Source organism: Helianthus annuus, chromosome 16, assembly GCF_002127325.2.
Source record: "Helianthus annuus cultivar XRQ/B chromosome 16, HanXRQr2.0-SUNRISE, whole genome shotgun sequence".
Lineage (NCBI taxonomy): Eukaryota > Viridiplantae > Streptophyta > Magnoliopsida > Asterales > Asteraceae > Helianthus > Helianthus annuus.
The window spans coordinates 174,816,810-174,832,972 of NC_035448.2; positions in this window are offsets into that span (position 1 = coordinate 174,816,810).

The window sequence follows — 16,163 nt, forward strand, 5'->3', positions numbered from 1 at the left end:
TTCTATCAGAACTTCCCCTGATAACAAACTATTTTCCCATTATGATTTCAAAACACTTAAGTTTGTTTTAATCAAAATGGTTTTTCCGGAAAATAAGTTTTGTTTAATTCAGACACGGGGTTTATTCATCACCTTGTTCTTTCATCAAATAATTCGAAAGTTAAATCAAGTACAACTTAATGTCCTTGATAAAACATTTCTCAAGAAAGATGCCGATTCCTACTCCTCAATTACCAACCTGGGAGTTCCGGCAAATTCAAGTAACATATTTTTGAATTTTTTTTTTTATTTTTGATAGATTTAAAAACAAACATATTTTTGATTTTCAAATTTTTGACAAAATGAAAACATATTTTTGGTTTTTAAATTTTTCAATTTTTAGAGTTTTTGAAAATATTGTTTATTTATGTACAGAAATCAAACAAACTCCCTGTTTTAACCATTTCAGGGATCAGCAGCCTCCGGTGCCAGGCTGCTTCGTTTCTCCTTTGGTTGACATTCAATTTTCTTCAGAAACACCTGCACATTCAAATTTTATCAAATACGACTCAATAATTTTCTTTTTATTAAAGATGGATGCCGATTCATGCTTCGCAATAAAGGAAGCTCCGGCAAATCAAATTGTTCAATCAAACATTGTATCCACCCAAGCCTCATCAGCCTTGGGTGTAACCTTGACTCTAGCAATCTGAATTTTAAAGTTTTCAGCCTTAAGTGGTGGAAAATTTGCATCATAATCAATCGAAATTGACTCCTCAGCCTTTTTCACCTCATAAGTTGAACTTTCTGTTTCTGTTTTCGATTTCCAGATTTGTTTTTGTTTCTCATTTTTAACTAAATCAACATGTTTCATAACACTCCATGTTTGACCTTTTGGAGTCCCACGTTTGTAAAAATGTGACTCTTTTTGAACATTTGGACTCTGAACAACATCTTTTGGTTTCCAAAATTGGTTTGGTTTTGTTGCATCAACAGTTGTTTTCCAACTTTGTGTTGTTCTAAGTTCGGGTGTCACTGGTTTCCAAGTTTGTTGTGAGTCAGCGTTTGACAATTTTGGCTTCCAAGTTTGCTTTGATTCAAACTTGGTTGACTTTTGATTCACAACTTCAGATTTCTGTTTTTGAACATAAACAGACTTCTTTTCCATCTTAACACCAACAGGTTTCAGATTTGGACATTTGCGAGCAAGATGTCCTGTTTGATCACATTTAAAGCATGTTCTCTTTGAAACATCTTTGACCTGTTGTTGTTGCTTTTTCTGGGCCTGAAACTCTTCATTTGACTGTTGTCTAAATTTGAGTTCTTTCTCTTCTTCTGAACTTGTTCCGTGAACGAAGTTCATTTTTGCCTGAAAATTCGGAGTTTTATTTTTATTCCAATTTTGTTTCTTCTTATAACCCAACCCAGCCTTCATGTTTTTCTTCTTGTAACCAGGTTTGTTATAAAAAGTTTTGTGACCTTTACCAGCAAATTTTGAAATTTCAGATTTTTCAATCTCAACCATCTTGAAAACTTTGTCAATCTTTTCTGAAATCACATTCTGAATCGGGAATACAACGTCTAAGAATAATTTGTCCGATCCAATCATGGTATAGACCAATCCCTTTGAATCATCATTCAAACTTTTCTCAGATTTTGTGTTCTTCAGATATGCATCATGAAGATTTCCTTCATCTTCATCATGTGATTCAGATTTACCTGTATGAACCGACTCTTCGTTCAAGACACTTTCAACGACTTTACCTACCACCTCTGAATCATGAATATCATCAGATTTGGAATAGGTTATGTCAATGTTGTCTGGCAATTTGTCTACCATGTTAAAAGCTTTTTCGACCTTTTCCTCATCATAAAATGCAAACTTTTCCGGTGGAGGAACTTGATGAAACTCTGAGCCAATGCCTTTCTTGTTCTGCTCAGACTCACCATCACCCGGTTTTATATTGAAAATTCGTTCAAGCACATATGACGACACATGGTAACTTTTTAACTTGTTGTTTTCCTGTTCTAAATCAACAATCTGTTGCTTTAGCTTAGCAATATCCTCAATATATGAATTAACAACATCTTGTTTTATAGCATACATTCGTTTTAGCTCTTTTGTTGTTTCAGACATATAATTCATTCTAGATTGAGCATATTTCATTTCGTCTTTCACTTTTTCATATGACTCTTTTATAATCTCATATGATAATTTCATTGAATCATATTCCTTTTTCATTTCTTGACAAGCAATCTCTTTTTGTTCACATTCATTTGTCATTTTCAAAACGTTTTCTTTCAAAACCTCATTTTCTTTTTCTAATTTGTTACATTTTTCTGAAAGTTTTTCATCATTTTCTTGTAAAACTTTTTCTTTTTCTAACATTTCTTTGCATTTAATTTTGAAAATGTTTTCGAATTTTGTGAATTCAAGTTCTTTTATTCTGAACTGCTCATCTTTTTCTGTACAAGCTCTGCACGATACCATGCATTTCTTGCACTGTTCAAATGGTTTTAAGAATTCAGAATCAGAATGTACCTCAGTGTTTGGCACTTCGGTGTTTTCAGCTTCCTCTGGCTGCTTCATCTCAGCATCATTCAGCTTTTGTTCAACACTTACTTCTTTGCCAACATCACCAGCATCTGACTTGACATCCTTAATTTCTTCTTCTTCAATTTTCTGTTCTTCAACTTCTTTCACAGCTTCAACTTTTACAGCTTTTGTTTCGACTTCTTCAGCAACCTTCTTCAGATTAACTACCATTTCTTCAACACTCTTCTTCATTTTCTCTTCATCCCTTTTTCTCAAGCATGACAGCATAGCATATCTGATATCTTTCTCGTATTGTTTAACGTATGCATCATCTTTCGTCACTCTTCTGTAATATTCAGCTCTCAACGGAACAGCAAGAAGAACATCATCAAAGATTATATCTTTCTTTGGAACAACTGGTTCTCCTTCTCTGTTGTAATAACACTCTCTTTTCTTGTCCCATCGTTTGTTGCTGACAGCATTCTCATATTCTTCCTGCATCTCATCCATTCTTCTGTAAACCACATCTCTTTCTTTATGTGTTTTCTCACTCAAGATCTCTTCTCGAGTTTTCTCTTTGTTCTCAATCTTTTCTTCATGGTTTTTAGCAGGTTCTTTTTCTTCTTTAATTTCAGCAACATTTGCAAATTTTCTTGGTGCTGTCGAAGCTTTCCCGTGAGCTGTTTTACGAACAATATCATTTCGATCTTCTTCTGGACAAATTTGAGACCAATCATATCCTTCATCAGGATATATGACAGGACAAGCTCTTGAAGTTGTTTTTGGTCTATCTTCAATCAATTTTGGCTCTTCTCTGCTTCGATGGTAGATCGCCTTTTGATAATAATCATCATTGAAAGGACGTTCATTTCTTTCAGCAACTTCTGCATTCTTACACTCTCTTTTGAAATGACCCTTTTGCTTGCATTTGAAACAGGTCACTTTTGACTTGTCAAAACCGAGCTTTGTTGATGGACCACCAAGAGATTGTTTCCCAGTAATTTCCATGTATCTTTGAGCTCTCCTAATGCAGCTTGCTAAACACCAACGAATATCAATAAGCTCCATCTCCTCTGGATCAATCTGGTCGTAGTCTTCTTTCGTCAGTTCAGAATTACCGATTTTTCCAGCTACCAGACCTTCATATGATTCCAGGACAGATGCAAGAAAGCTCATTTGCTGCTTCGCTGCATTGATGCTCATTGCTGGAGAATTCTTCAGTTTAAGAGCAATGTTGCACAAAATTTCATCTGTGTCTTCTGAATTTGTTTGTGAAGATGAATGATATCCAGAATGATGACTTGTTGACGTTGTTTGAGATTCATTCATCTTTTCACCAATGAATGCTGTCTTTGGTGAACCAACGCCTTTTTCTGAAAGTACACTACTTTTGTAATACAAGCCGACATTCTGTTGACGTGAAGACTCTGTCATCTTGCTTTGTTTCTGCAGCTCTAGATCATGACTCTCAATCTTTTCAAACAATGCATCAAGAGAAATTGTATCATATGAATCATCATTTTTCAAAATAAACACAAACGTTTGCCACTGATCAACTCGTGGTAACGCTTCAATCACTTTATCGATGATTTCTTCTCTTGTTTTAGCAATTTCAAATCTCTCGAGTTCGACTTTTAGGTGACAGAATCTTTCTATCATTTGTCTCACCGATTCTCCTTTTAAACTATCAAAAAGATCAAATTCTTTTTTAATTAGCGCGATTTTGTTCTTTTTAATTTGTTTGCCACCCTCAGCTTTAATACGTAGAGCTTCCCAAACCGATTTGGATGTCCCGCTATGATTTAATAATGCAAATATATCATTTCTAATTGCTGACTGTATCAATGCGATCATCCTTTGTTCGGCGGCAAATTCTGCTCTGTCGTCTCTGGAGAATTTTTTGAACTGTAAATCTTCACCTTTGTCATCTTTTGGCTTTTCGTATCCGTACTCAAGACAAAACCAACTTTCATGCGCATACGCTTTTGCCCAATTGATGAATCTTTCTTTCCACCAAGTATAGTCTTCAATGCTTTCAAGCGTTGGTGGTTTAGAATGCGTTCCGTAAAAGTTATCATGCTTGATGTTCTCATTGATTGCCTTCGTAATTGTTTTTGGTGTAACAGTTGTAACTTCGGATGATTCAGATGTGAACGCGTTGAAAAACGTGTTATAAAATTCCTCAGCCATGGTTTGAACTTTTGAATTACCTCGAATCACCTGAATGAATTACGTAAACAATCGATTAGTTCAAAGACTTTTAACAAACTTGATTTTGGTAATTAATCGTTTTGATATGATTTTACAAATAATATGATCCAAATCAATTTTAACACAATTTAATCAATTTGATTATTATCAACCGATCTGATGGGGGTTTGCTAGCCGATCGGGTGGAAATGAATGCTAGTCGATCGGGTGGGAGGTGTTGTTAGCCGATCGAGTGGGAAAAGATGCTAGCCGATCGAGTAGAGATAGGATGCTAGCCGATCGAGTAGGGATAGTATGCTAGCCGATCGAGTGGGAGGTGGTGCTAGCCGATCGGATAAGAAATGGATGCTAGCCGATCGGATAGAAAAGGTCTCTGTTCGATCGAGTAGGAAAGGATACTGTTCGATCGAGTAGGAAGGTATTGCTGTTCGAGTGGGACTTTGCTATCCGATCGAACAGTTGTTCGATTGATTATATGAAACGGTGATGCTAGCCGATCGAGGCAGCTAACCGATCGGTTAGAAAATATGTCTTCTATTCGATCGAACAGGGTCAAAGTCAACACTTTTTAATGAATGTCAGAAGCTGCTGTTCGAACGACTTGTCCGGCCGATCGAACAGCTGTTCGATCGAGTTACCTACTCGATTCACACAACCTTTTGTTCACACTTGCTAGCCGTTCGGCTAGGTCAACCAGGGTCAACGTATTAACTGCTGTTCGATTGGTTGCACATAACGGTGGAACGAATAGGAATGGCTATTCGATCGGCTACACCAGCCGAACAATAAAAGCTACAATTCGATCGAACAGGGTCAAATAGTCAACTGTTCGATTGGAGTGCATTAATATGCTGTTCGATCCAAGAGTTGCTAGTCGATCGAACAGCTGTTCGATTGAAGTAAAAGCTAGCCAAACGAGTGATAATTTCCTGTTCGAACGGTTAGCACTTTGCTAGCCGTTCGACTAGCCTAACCGAACGGTTGGCCTATTCGATCAAGTATGACTTCTGCTGTTCGATCGAACAGAGTCTGACATTAACATGACGAACAGTTTCAGCTCAAACGAACACAAAATCAACGATTTCTCCCAACCTGCTTGGAATTTTGACCTGAAAATTTGTAGGATCATAGATCAGATATAGGCGCACAACATATCAAAATTTCAGCCAATTTCAACCGTAAAAACACTGTTAATTTTGCGATTTTCAGATAAAAACGTGAAGAACAAGAAAGTATGAAGAAATTTGACAAATCTGAGTAAATTCGACTCTGAATCTGAAGGATTTCTGTGCGAATTCGTGCGTTTGATCTGTGCAATCGAGCTCCTGCTCTGATACCACTTGTTAGGACCGGTTTGACTCCGAAACGATTGCGTATGACACGTTCGACGTGCGGAATCCGTGAACGTGAATAACCGAAACACACGAGACGTACTATTAACGTGATTCTTTGATAGATCTGAAAAGATACAAGAACCGTGAATCACCTTTTGCCTTTCTCTCTCTACTTTCTCTCTCTAGCTTCTCTCTCTAACCTCTAAGCTCCAAAGATCAAAATGGCAAAAGTCTCTAACTAAAAGCCTAAGGCTTCTATTTATAGGCCAAAGGTGATAAGGAATCTTTCCTTATTTACAATAATGCCACCTTGCCTTTAATAACAAGATATTACATTGTAAACACTATAGTTCTTCTGTTTCAGCTACGAACTGAGATGACGGAGGCGATAGACATTAATGTACCAACACCATGGATTCGTGCAGGATACAGGTATCAATCATGCTATGGCCAGAGAACTACAAAAACTGAAAGATATGATATCAAGTGTCCCAGGGGTAGTCAAACCTATCCCGGAGATTGCAGATGGAAGCCATAAGGTATCTCGTTTTGCACCACCAATCTGTGATGCTGAGATACCCAAAAGGTTCCATATCCCTACTATGAAGTTGTATGATGGTACAACGGATCCTGAGGAACACATAGCACAATACAGGGAAAGGATGGAGATCAATCCAATTCCAGAAAAGCTAAAGGAAGCATGCCTATGCAAAGGATTTGGATCCACTCTTACTGGATCAGCTCTTAAATGGCTGCTAAGTCTTCCCCCTTGTTCTATTACTTCGTTTGCTAACTTAGTTAACTTATTCAATAACCAATTTTCTTGTAGTAGAAAATTTGAACGATAAACTAGTGATTTATATAGGGTAACTCAGGGTCATAATGGATCATTAAGGGATTATATAACCAAATTCAGTAAAGAATCCTTAGATATTCCCAACTTGGATATGGCCACAGCTGTTGAAGCCTTCAAAATGGGATTGCATAGGGATTCATTGTTCTATGATGATCTTGTTATGACACCATGCAGGAACCTAGATGAAGTAAGAACTCGTGCACTCAGGTTCATCCGGCTAGAGGATGACAAAAGGATCCAGGAAAGACAAGTAGGATCCTCAAAACAAGAAAAGCAATGATCCTCTTTCAAAAGCAACAGATTCAAATCCTATAATAGGAATGACAACCAGAACGTGCATGCCGTTGACCAAGAAGAGGATAATGAGGATTATCCTGCGATTTCTGAATATTTTTTTTCCGTTGATAATCATGAACTAATCCTTGCCATGCAGAATCTAGGAGAAAAAGCCAGATGGCCCAGAAAAAACGACAAACCAGCCGGAACTAAAGACAAGTCAAAGTGGTGTGCATACCACGAGGATTTCGGGCATTTAACTGAAGAATGCATCGCATTGAGAAAGGAAATTGGATATCTGCTAAGCAAGGGACATTTAAAAGAGTTGCTGGGAAGAAAAAAGCAAAGGACTCAGGATCCTGACAGGATCCCTGAAAAAGCTCCAGCCCCTCCGGCAAATGCACAAGTGATCAACTTTATTTCTGGAGGATCAGACATCTGTGGTACATCCTTTTCAGCAGCTAAAAGGCATGCAAAGGAAGCTAAAATGGATAACGGAGAAAGGCCCATTCGAACATCAAGTATCTCGGAAGGAAAATCGATAACCTTCGATGAGGATAATCGCGTTAACATTCAGGATCCTCATCACGATAGTTTAGTCATCACTCTCTTCATCTCTAACCATTTTGTCCGCAGGATCCTTATTGACGGAGGAAGCTCAGTAAACATTATCCAACTTGATGTCCTGAAGAAGATGGGTATCCCTGAATCAGATATCACTCCAAGATCCTCCGTGCTTGTGGGATTTAGTGGCGAAACTAAGAAAACTTTGGGGGACATCAAACTCCCAATCTATGTGGAAGGATTACATAATTATCAAAAATTTTGTGTTATTGACTGTTTGTCTTGTTGTAATGTTATCCTTGGCAGGCCCTGGATACATGATATGAAAGCAGTCCCATCCACCTACCATCAATGTGTGAAGCTCCCTAGCCCATGGGGAATAATCAAGATCGACAGTGATCAGCAGGAGGCTAAGGATTGTTATACCTCATCAATGAAACCAGCCTCGAAGCCAAGGGAGTAATAGCAATTACAGTATCCTCTAAGGAATGTCTTGGAGGCGAGAGAACCGGATGTGGACGAAATCCTTTTGGATCCTAATGATCCTGAATCAAAAATCTATATCGGATCAGGGATCCTTGGCAAGATGAAAGAAGACATGATATCCTTCCTCAAAAGAAGAAAATCTACCTTTGCATGGAAACATGAGGATATGACAGGTATATCTAAGGATATTATCACTCATAAACTTGGCATTGACAGGTCAATCAAACCAATCCATCAAAAAAGGAGGAAGTTTGCACCGGAAAGAAATGCCATTATCCAGGATGAATTAGAAAGATTACTTCGAGCAGGTATGATTAGAGAGGTAAAATATCCAAAATGGCTAGCCAATGTGGTTGTTGTTCAAAAGAAAAACGGAAAGTGGAGGGTATGTGTCGATTTCACTGACTTGAATAAGGCATGTCCCAAGGATCCTTACCCATTACCCCACATTGACTCCATGGTGGATGCAATGGTGGGGCATGAACTGTTAACCTTTATGGATGCATCATCTGGATTCCAACAAATTCAGATGGAGCCATCTGACCAAGAGGATACAACTTTTATGACCCCAACCGGTTTATATTGTTATATTGCTATGCCTTTTGGATTAAGAAATGCAGGTGCAACATATCAAAGGCTGGTGAATATGATGTTCAAAGATTAAATTGGACGAACTATGGAAGTATACATAGACGATATGGTTGTAAAATCAAAGAAGGCTGAGGATCACCTAAGGGACTTGGAGGAAGCATTTGATATCCTTGATAATTATAACATGAAGCTTAATCCTTCAAAATGTCACTTCGGTGTTAAAGCAGGCAAATTCTTAGGATATATGGTAACTCAGAGGGGCATTGAAGCAAGCCCGGAACAAATCATAGCATTGGTGAATATCAAATCCCCTGCCAACGCTAAGGATGTGCAAAGGCTAACAGGCAGGATAGCAGCTCTAAACAGATTCATATCCAAATCCTCAGAAAAGTGTAAAGAATTCTCTGATATCCTAAGAAGGGACAAGAAATTCGAATGGACTGAAAAGCATGAGAATGCTTTACAAGCCCTAAAAGAATACATGTCCTCAGCACCAGCATTGATGAAACCAGAAAAAGGAGATGTGTTATCCTTATACCTTGCGGTATCCTCAAAAGCAGTAAGTGCAGTCCTTGTTAAGGATCATGAAGGTACACAATATCCTGTCTATTATGTAAGTAAGAGTTTACTTGATGCTGAATCCAGGTATTCACACCTTGAAAAACTTATCCTTGCACTGATTATGGCATCCACTAAACTAAGACATTATTTTGAAACCCATGTTATTGTTGTTAGAACTAATTTCCCAATTAAGAATGTCCTCAGGAAACCAGAGATGTCCGGAAGAATGGCTAAGTGGGCAGTAAAGCTTAGTGCCCATGATATAAGATATGAGCCTAGAACAGCCATTAAATATCAAGCACTAGCAGACTTTGTGGCTGATTTCAGTAGTGATCTACAAAAGGAAGCAGAATTGGAGGTCCAGCAGCTGGATGAGACCAAGGATCCTTGGATACTACATACTGACGGATCCTCAAATGTCAAAGGCACGGGGCTTGGTATACTACTAAAATCGCCACAGGGGGGCATAATACCCCATTCCATAGCTTGTGAGTTTCAAGCCACTAATAATGAGGCTGAATATGAAGCCTTAATCGCTGGCTTACAAATTGCTAAGCATATGGGGATCAGGTATCTTGAGGTATACGTAGATTCATTGTTAATCACTAATCACTTTAATGGATCCTATGCTGTGAAAGGTGAAAAGCTAACCAAATATTTAGAGATAGTCAAAGAATTGGCACTCTCCTTTGTTTCCTTCAGTTTGACACAGGTACCAAGGGAAGAAAATACAGAAGCTGATGCATTGGCCAATCTAGGATCATCTTTGAAGATCCCAGAGGATATAAGTATCCCCATCATCCATATCCTGGCTCCTGCTATTGAAAATCAGGTGGCCATGGAAATAGAAGAGGATTCTGCGATGATCCCTAGTGAGGATACTCAATCATGTTCAGGATCATGGATCACACCAATCATGAGATACTTACAACACGGGGAGATTCCTATTGGAGAAAATCATAGGGCTTTCAGGATTAAGGTATCCCAATTCACAATCTTAAATAATGTGCTATATAAACGATCTCTTGCAGGACCATATTTAAGATGTATCGAGGATCCTGAAGTCCAAGAAGTGTTAAAAGACTTCCATGAGGGAGATTGTGGAAACCACACTGGGGGTAGAGCATTGTTCTCAAGGATCTTAAGGACAAGATACTACTGGCCAACTATGAAAAGGGATGCTGTGGAGTATGCTAAGAAGTGTGATCCTTGTCAAAGACACATCAATATCCTTCATCAGCCGGCTGAATTTCTACATCCTATCCCATCCTCTTGGCCATTTATGAGATGGGGGATGGATATAGTTGGCAAGCTCCCTAATGCAAGTGGCGGAAAAGTATTTATGCTTGCCATGACTGACTACTTCTCCAAGTGGATAGAGGCTGAAGCTTTTGCCCAAGTCAGAGAAAAGGAAGTTATATCCTTTATTAAGAGAAACATTATAACCAGATTTGGCATTCCTTCTGAAATTGTATGTGATAATGGTTCCCAATTTATTGGGAGCAGGACTACTAACTTTTGTGACAGTTGGGGAATTAAGATGATAACATCAACACCAGTCCATCCACAAGCTAATGGTCAGGCAGAATCATCCAACAAGATCACCATCAACAATCTGAAGAAGAAACTTGGATCCAAGAAGGGGAAATGGGCAGAGGAATTGTCTTATGTGCTTTGGGCTGATAGGACAACTCCCAAGAATGCTACTGGTCAAACACCCTTCTCTTTGGTGTTTGGGGCAGAGGCAGTGATCCCAACAGAAATGGTGGTTCCAACTGCTAGAACAAGTACTCGTGATCCTGAAGAAAATGCTGCAAACTTGGCTCAGGACTTGGATACTATTGAGGAAATCAGGGATTTGGCTAGGATAAGGATGGCAAGCTACCAACAAAGAATGGCTGGTACTTACAACAAAAATGTCAGGATAAGGAAATTCCAAGTGGGGGATATGGTATTGAGAAAAGCATTCCAAAATACCATCAATCCTGCTGATGGGAAATTAGCACCAAAGTGGGAAGGCCTTTACTTGATTGAAGCTGAAGCAGGAAAAGGGGCATATAGATTGCTAACCATGGAAGGAAATTTGTTACCAAGAGCCTTGAATGCTGTTCACTTAAAGAAATATTTCATGTGAGCAGGATCCTCCTGGCACATATGATCCTTACATTGAAAGCATCCTCGAAGGATCCCAGTGATATCAATGATCCTTACTCTGGTAAAGTCCTAATCCTAAACTATTCCATTTTCTTATTTTTACCTGTGGATAAGGATCGTGTATCCTTCATCCTTCTCTCACGAGATTTCGAGTTCTGATAAGTACAGGTATCCTTAGCACAATGTTGATAGTCTTCAAAAAGCATCACAGATCCTTGGGTTCAACCTCAGTTATCCTTGGGCTTGTCCCCAGTTTTCGCCTGTAGCGCACGATGATCCTGGTATAGTTCATGTCTTTGGGACCAGTACCCACTCCAGGGGCTGATAACCTCATCGTACTGGCTATACCTAGGATCCTACGTATAATGGTAGACGTACCATACATCCGTTCCTAAGGTTTCTAACGTTTTCACGTTAGCTAAGGTTTTGGCATTTTCATGTCACTAAGTTTGGATAGTCGCCAGTAAGGGCCATACTCCAGTTTACATACGATCTTTGGGCTTGTCCCCAGTTATCCTTTGGGCTTGTCCCCAGTTATCCTTTGGGCTTATCCCCAGTTATCCTTCGGGCTTGTCCCCAGTGATCCTTTGGGCTTGTCCCCAATTATCCTTTGGGCTTGCCCCCAGTTACTAACTTATCTTTTATATTGGCTTAGTCCCAAGTTATGTTCTACTTTTCAGGTTTTCAAAGTTAAACAATAAAGGATCCTTAATCCTTATTATCCATTAAAATTTCATTTACGGTTATCCTGATTAAAGGTTAGGATCCTAACTTGGATTCTCAGGTACGATCCTTAACTGTTTTTAATCCTATTCATTGTTTCTTTATGCTAACCCTTGAAATTTGACAACTAAACTTGTGACCCTTAAAATATGTACTACTTTTTGGGATTTTTCAACTATAGGATATTTGATCAAGGATCATATCCTAAATGTTTTCAATCTGACTTATTCAAAATTACTTATTCAATGAATGTACACCAAAACAATGGGGAATTAAAGGAACAAAAAGGATAATAACACTGTCACACCCTGGCTTTGCGGAAGCGTGGTTAATTTGGTGTGACTTCTTAATACCATAGCTTAATCATAACAAAGCTATATGAATTGAAAATATGCAAGATCATCCATTAAAATAAAAATACCATAACATTGTCTTAACGGGATAACACCCTAACAACCATAAACTTGTCCAAACATTACAACACTAAACATAACATAAACATGATTCAAGGACTGTGACTTGTCCAGGAAAGAGTCACATTCCCCGAACCCTGGATGACCTCGGTGACTAATGCAGCGGAAAACATGCCATACCGTGCCAGTTCTTTAATTCCCTGAAATACATGTAAGTTGAAAAATCAACAATAATGTTGAGCGAGTTCATGTGTAAGTGAGTAAATAAATCTTTGTATTTATCAAAAACCCTGGTATGTAGCAAATAAGAAAAAAGAGATCACCAATGGTTTGCAAGGCCATTGATATGTGTGAAGTGCAAGTAGGAAGACTCAAACCTAGCGGATTTATGCGTCGGGCACTAAGTCACCCCGAGGTCCGTTATGCTGGACCTGGGGCTGGGCTCGCTACACCCAGATAGATCTACCGCTCCTGTCCCTCGGTCCTACCATGAGGATTAATGGCCTCAAGTTTCCGCCTACCCACTCACATGATCTTAAGTAACAAACCTCCTTACGCTAACCATACCATGTATAAAGTATTCATAATCAATGTAACATGTATTTCACCCCCGCAGTTTAGAAAACTGAAAACAGTTAAGAGAAAAGGGGGACATGAACTCACAGTCAGTGCGTCGCTATACCAAGTACTCCGAATGTCAGGCAGCTGTGCAACGACCTACATGTGCTAATTCTATTAGACAGATGGCCGTGCCTTAGCTTTATAGTTTAAGTTTTCGGGAAATAGTTAGACAACTATTTCGTGTTTATATTTTGCAGGTACTTGGTAGTTAATCTCCTTCCCAAGGATGGGGGATTCAATACATGTGCGTTTGAACTATATCATTAAGTCCCACTTAATATATTTTTACTTCTCATTCAAAATATAAATATTTTTCTCAAAAATTTTATATTTTCTCTTCACATAATACTTCCAAAAATAATACGTTGACAAAACACGCGTTCATGAATATTTCCGTATAATGCGTAAGTTACGTTTTAACGATTAAGTGGTAATAATAATTACCGGTGTAACTTATATGTTTGTCGTATAAGCATTTGTATTATTTTGGAGCTGTTATCGTTCGAAATATTATTTTTACTCTAAAAATAATATTTATGTATTTTCACAAAATAATCATAAACAGTGTGGTGAAAAAATATATTTACCAAATATATATTTATCACGTTGAGTTTTGTGAAAATTCCACCTCCGAATATTTGTAAATAAAGTCGTGGCGAATTACATTTTGAAAACATATCAAAAATAATTCTAACACTTGTAAATAATTCTAAGTGTTATATTTTTAGAAAAATTTCGCCAGAGTTTTCCCTGTAACTGGAGGTGGCCACGCTTTCAAGCGTATCATTTTCTTTTACAAAATCACTTCAACACTTCTTTAATCAATCAATCAATTTCCAACACATCAAACTAGTCGACAAGTATGTAAAATCGCATAATCACATGAACTTGTGGTTTTTCCGAAAACTATAGTGTAGATCCCGCTATATTTTGTGGATCTATGTGTAAAATAACTTAATCCCGTAAAAACCTCGTTTTTAGAATAAATCATCCTTTACAACTTCCCGTCATCTTTTACAAAAATTGTTATTTTGTCGAAACTTCTTATTTCACAAGTGTTTATACACTTGTGGTTTGTAAAATCATATTCGTTAGTATGTCATCCGACTTTTATAAAACATGATTTTCTCGACACTTGGTTCTACGAAAATACCACTTGTACATTCATAGATCCGCTAGTTTTAAACACTATTTTACAAGCAAAAATACTTTTACACAAGTTCATGTTTCTCGTGTGGTAGAGTTTCACCTTTTAACCCTTGTGCCGTTAGAAACAAGCTTATGTCAAGATTTATGATCTTAACAAAGTCGGGTTAAACGATGATCCGAGCCACCACATCGTAGATCGGGCCTAAATAATAATCATATTTAAACACTACAACTTTTACACAACTTATGATCTTTTAACCAACAAGATTCATGTTTTAGTAAGCTTTAAAGATTCAAAAGATAAGTTTCCGACTTTTAACCGTTACAATTCTTATTAACCACCTTAGATATGTTCGAGAATGAGTTTTAAGTGTTATACCTCTAGCTCGGGGCTAGGGAAGAATCTAGGCGAAAATGTGATGGATAAAAGCAAGGTAACGAGGTCCTTCCGCTTCCGTTTGCTTCAAGACTCCTAATACGCGACCTTGAACACTTGTGTATGCTTGGAATGGATTGAACAAGACTCGACAATGGATGTAGGAGAGGGAGAGGGTTCGGCCGAGAGCTCTTGGAGGGAGAGAGAGAGTGATTTTGAGTGTTGGTGAATGTGTAAGATTATGATGTGTAATGGTTGGATTTTATAGACATAATCAAGATCATCGTCCAAAGGATTTCGTGTCTCCTTGATATTAGGCAACCTCATTATTTTAATCAAGTCTTGTACCATGATGTTTCCATCTAGTTGGGCCGATTAGGATGGGGGGGGGTCATTTGGTTCGATTTCAATCATGTAGTTAGGGTCTAGTTACTTTAAACCAAGTTAGATTAGGGGTTAACTCGGTTAGTGGTGTGATGCGTTCTATAGCGGGTGTTAGGGTAATCAGGGACCCTAACTGGCTCAGAAAAAGATCAATAATATTATTGGCCAAATTTTCATGTTTCGGGTTTAGTCCGGTTGTTCGGTTGGATGGTAATCCGTTAAAGTGCTTAAGTAAGCTTTTAAGCGTCGTTAATAATATTTTTAGTGACACAATTTATTTCCAAAAGTGTCAGGAATACTTCCCCATGTTTTGGCACTTTATCAGTTAGCCAGAAGCTAGTATGTTAAATAAAGTGCTGTGTTTTGTGCTTAGAGTACGTTTTAGGCACATCCAATCATTATATCTTATTCCTAGAGACGCGGTTCTACAACCCTTGTATCCCTACACTCACTATGGGTGTAGTAAAATATTTCTGGCTCATACAGGCCCTTAGAGGCAGTGTCTGCCTGATGCTGGCTTTATCAGCATGTTCAATAGGTTATCCGTTCTAATGCTACTGTGCTTTTGTGCATCATGTTTGTCACTAAGGTTCAACTTGTAAATAATGTAGTGACGGCAATCAAAGTATGATGCAGGACTATACAAGTGCTAGAAATCAAGTAGCAGTTCATTGGCAATTTCAGTTAAGCACAGTAATTTAGCAACAATTAATTATTAATTAAATCGTACGGATACCTGGTTTAGTGAGGGTTGTCACATTCTCCCCCCGTTAGAAAAATTTCGTCCCGAAATTTTAAGCTCTGCTTGTAGAAGCAGGGTTCTCAGGAAATAGATGGGGGTATTTCTCTTTCATTCGGTCCTCACGCTCCCAGGTGAAATCAGGACCATGTCTAGCATTCCAACGAACTTTGACGAGCTTGACACTGCTCCGGCGGGTCTTGTTTACTT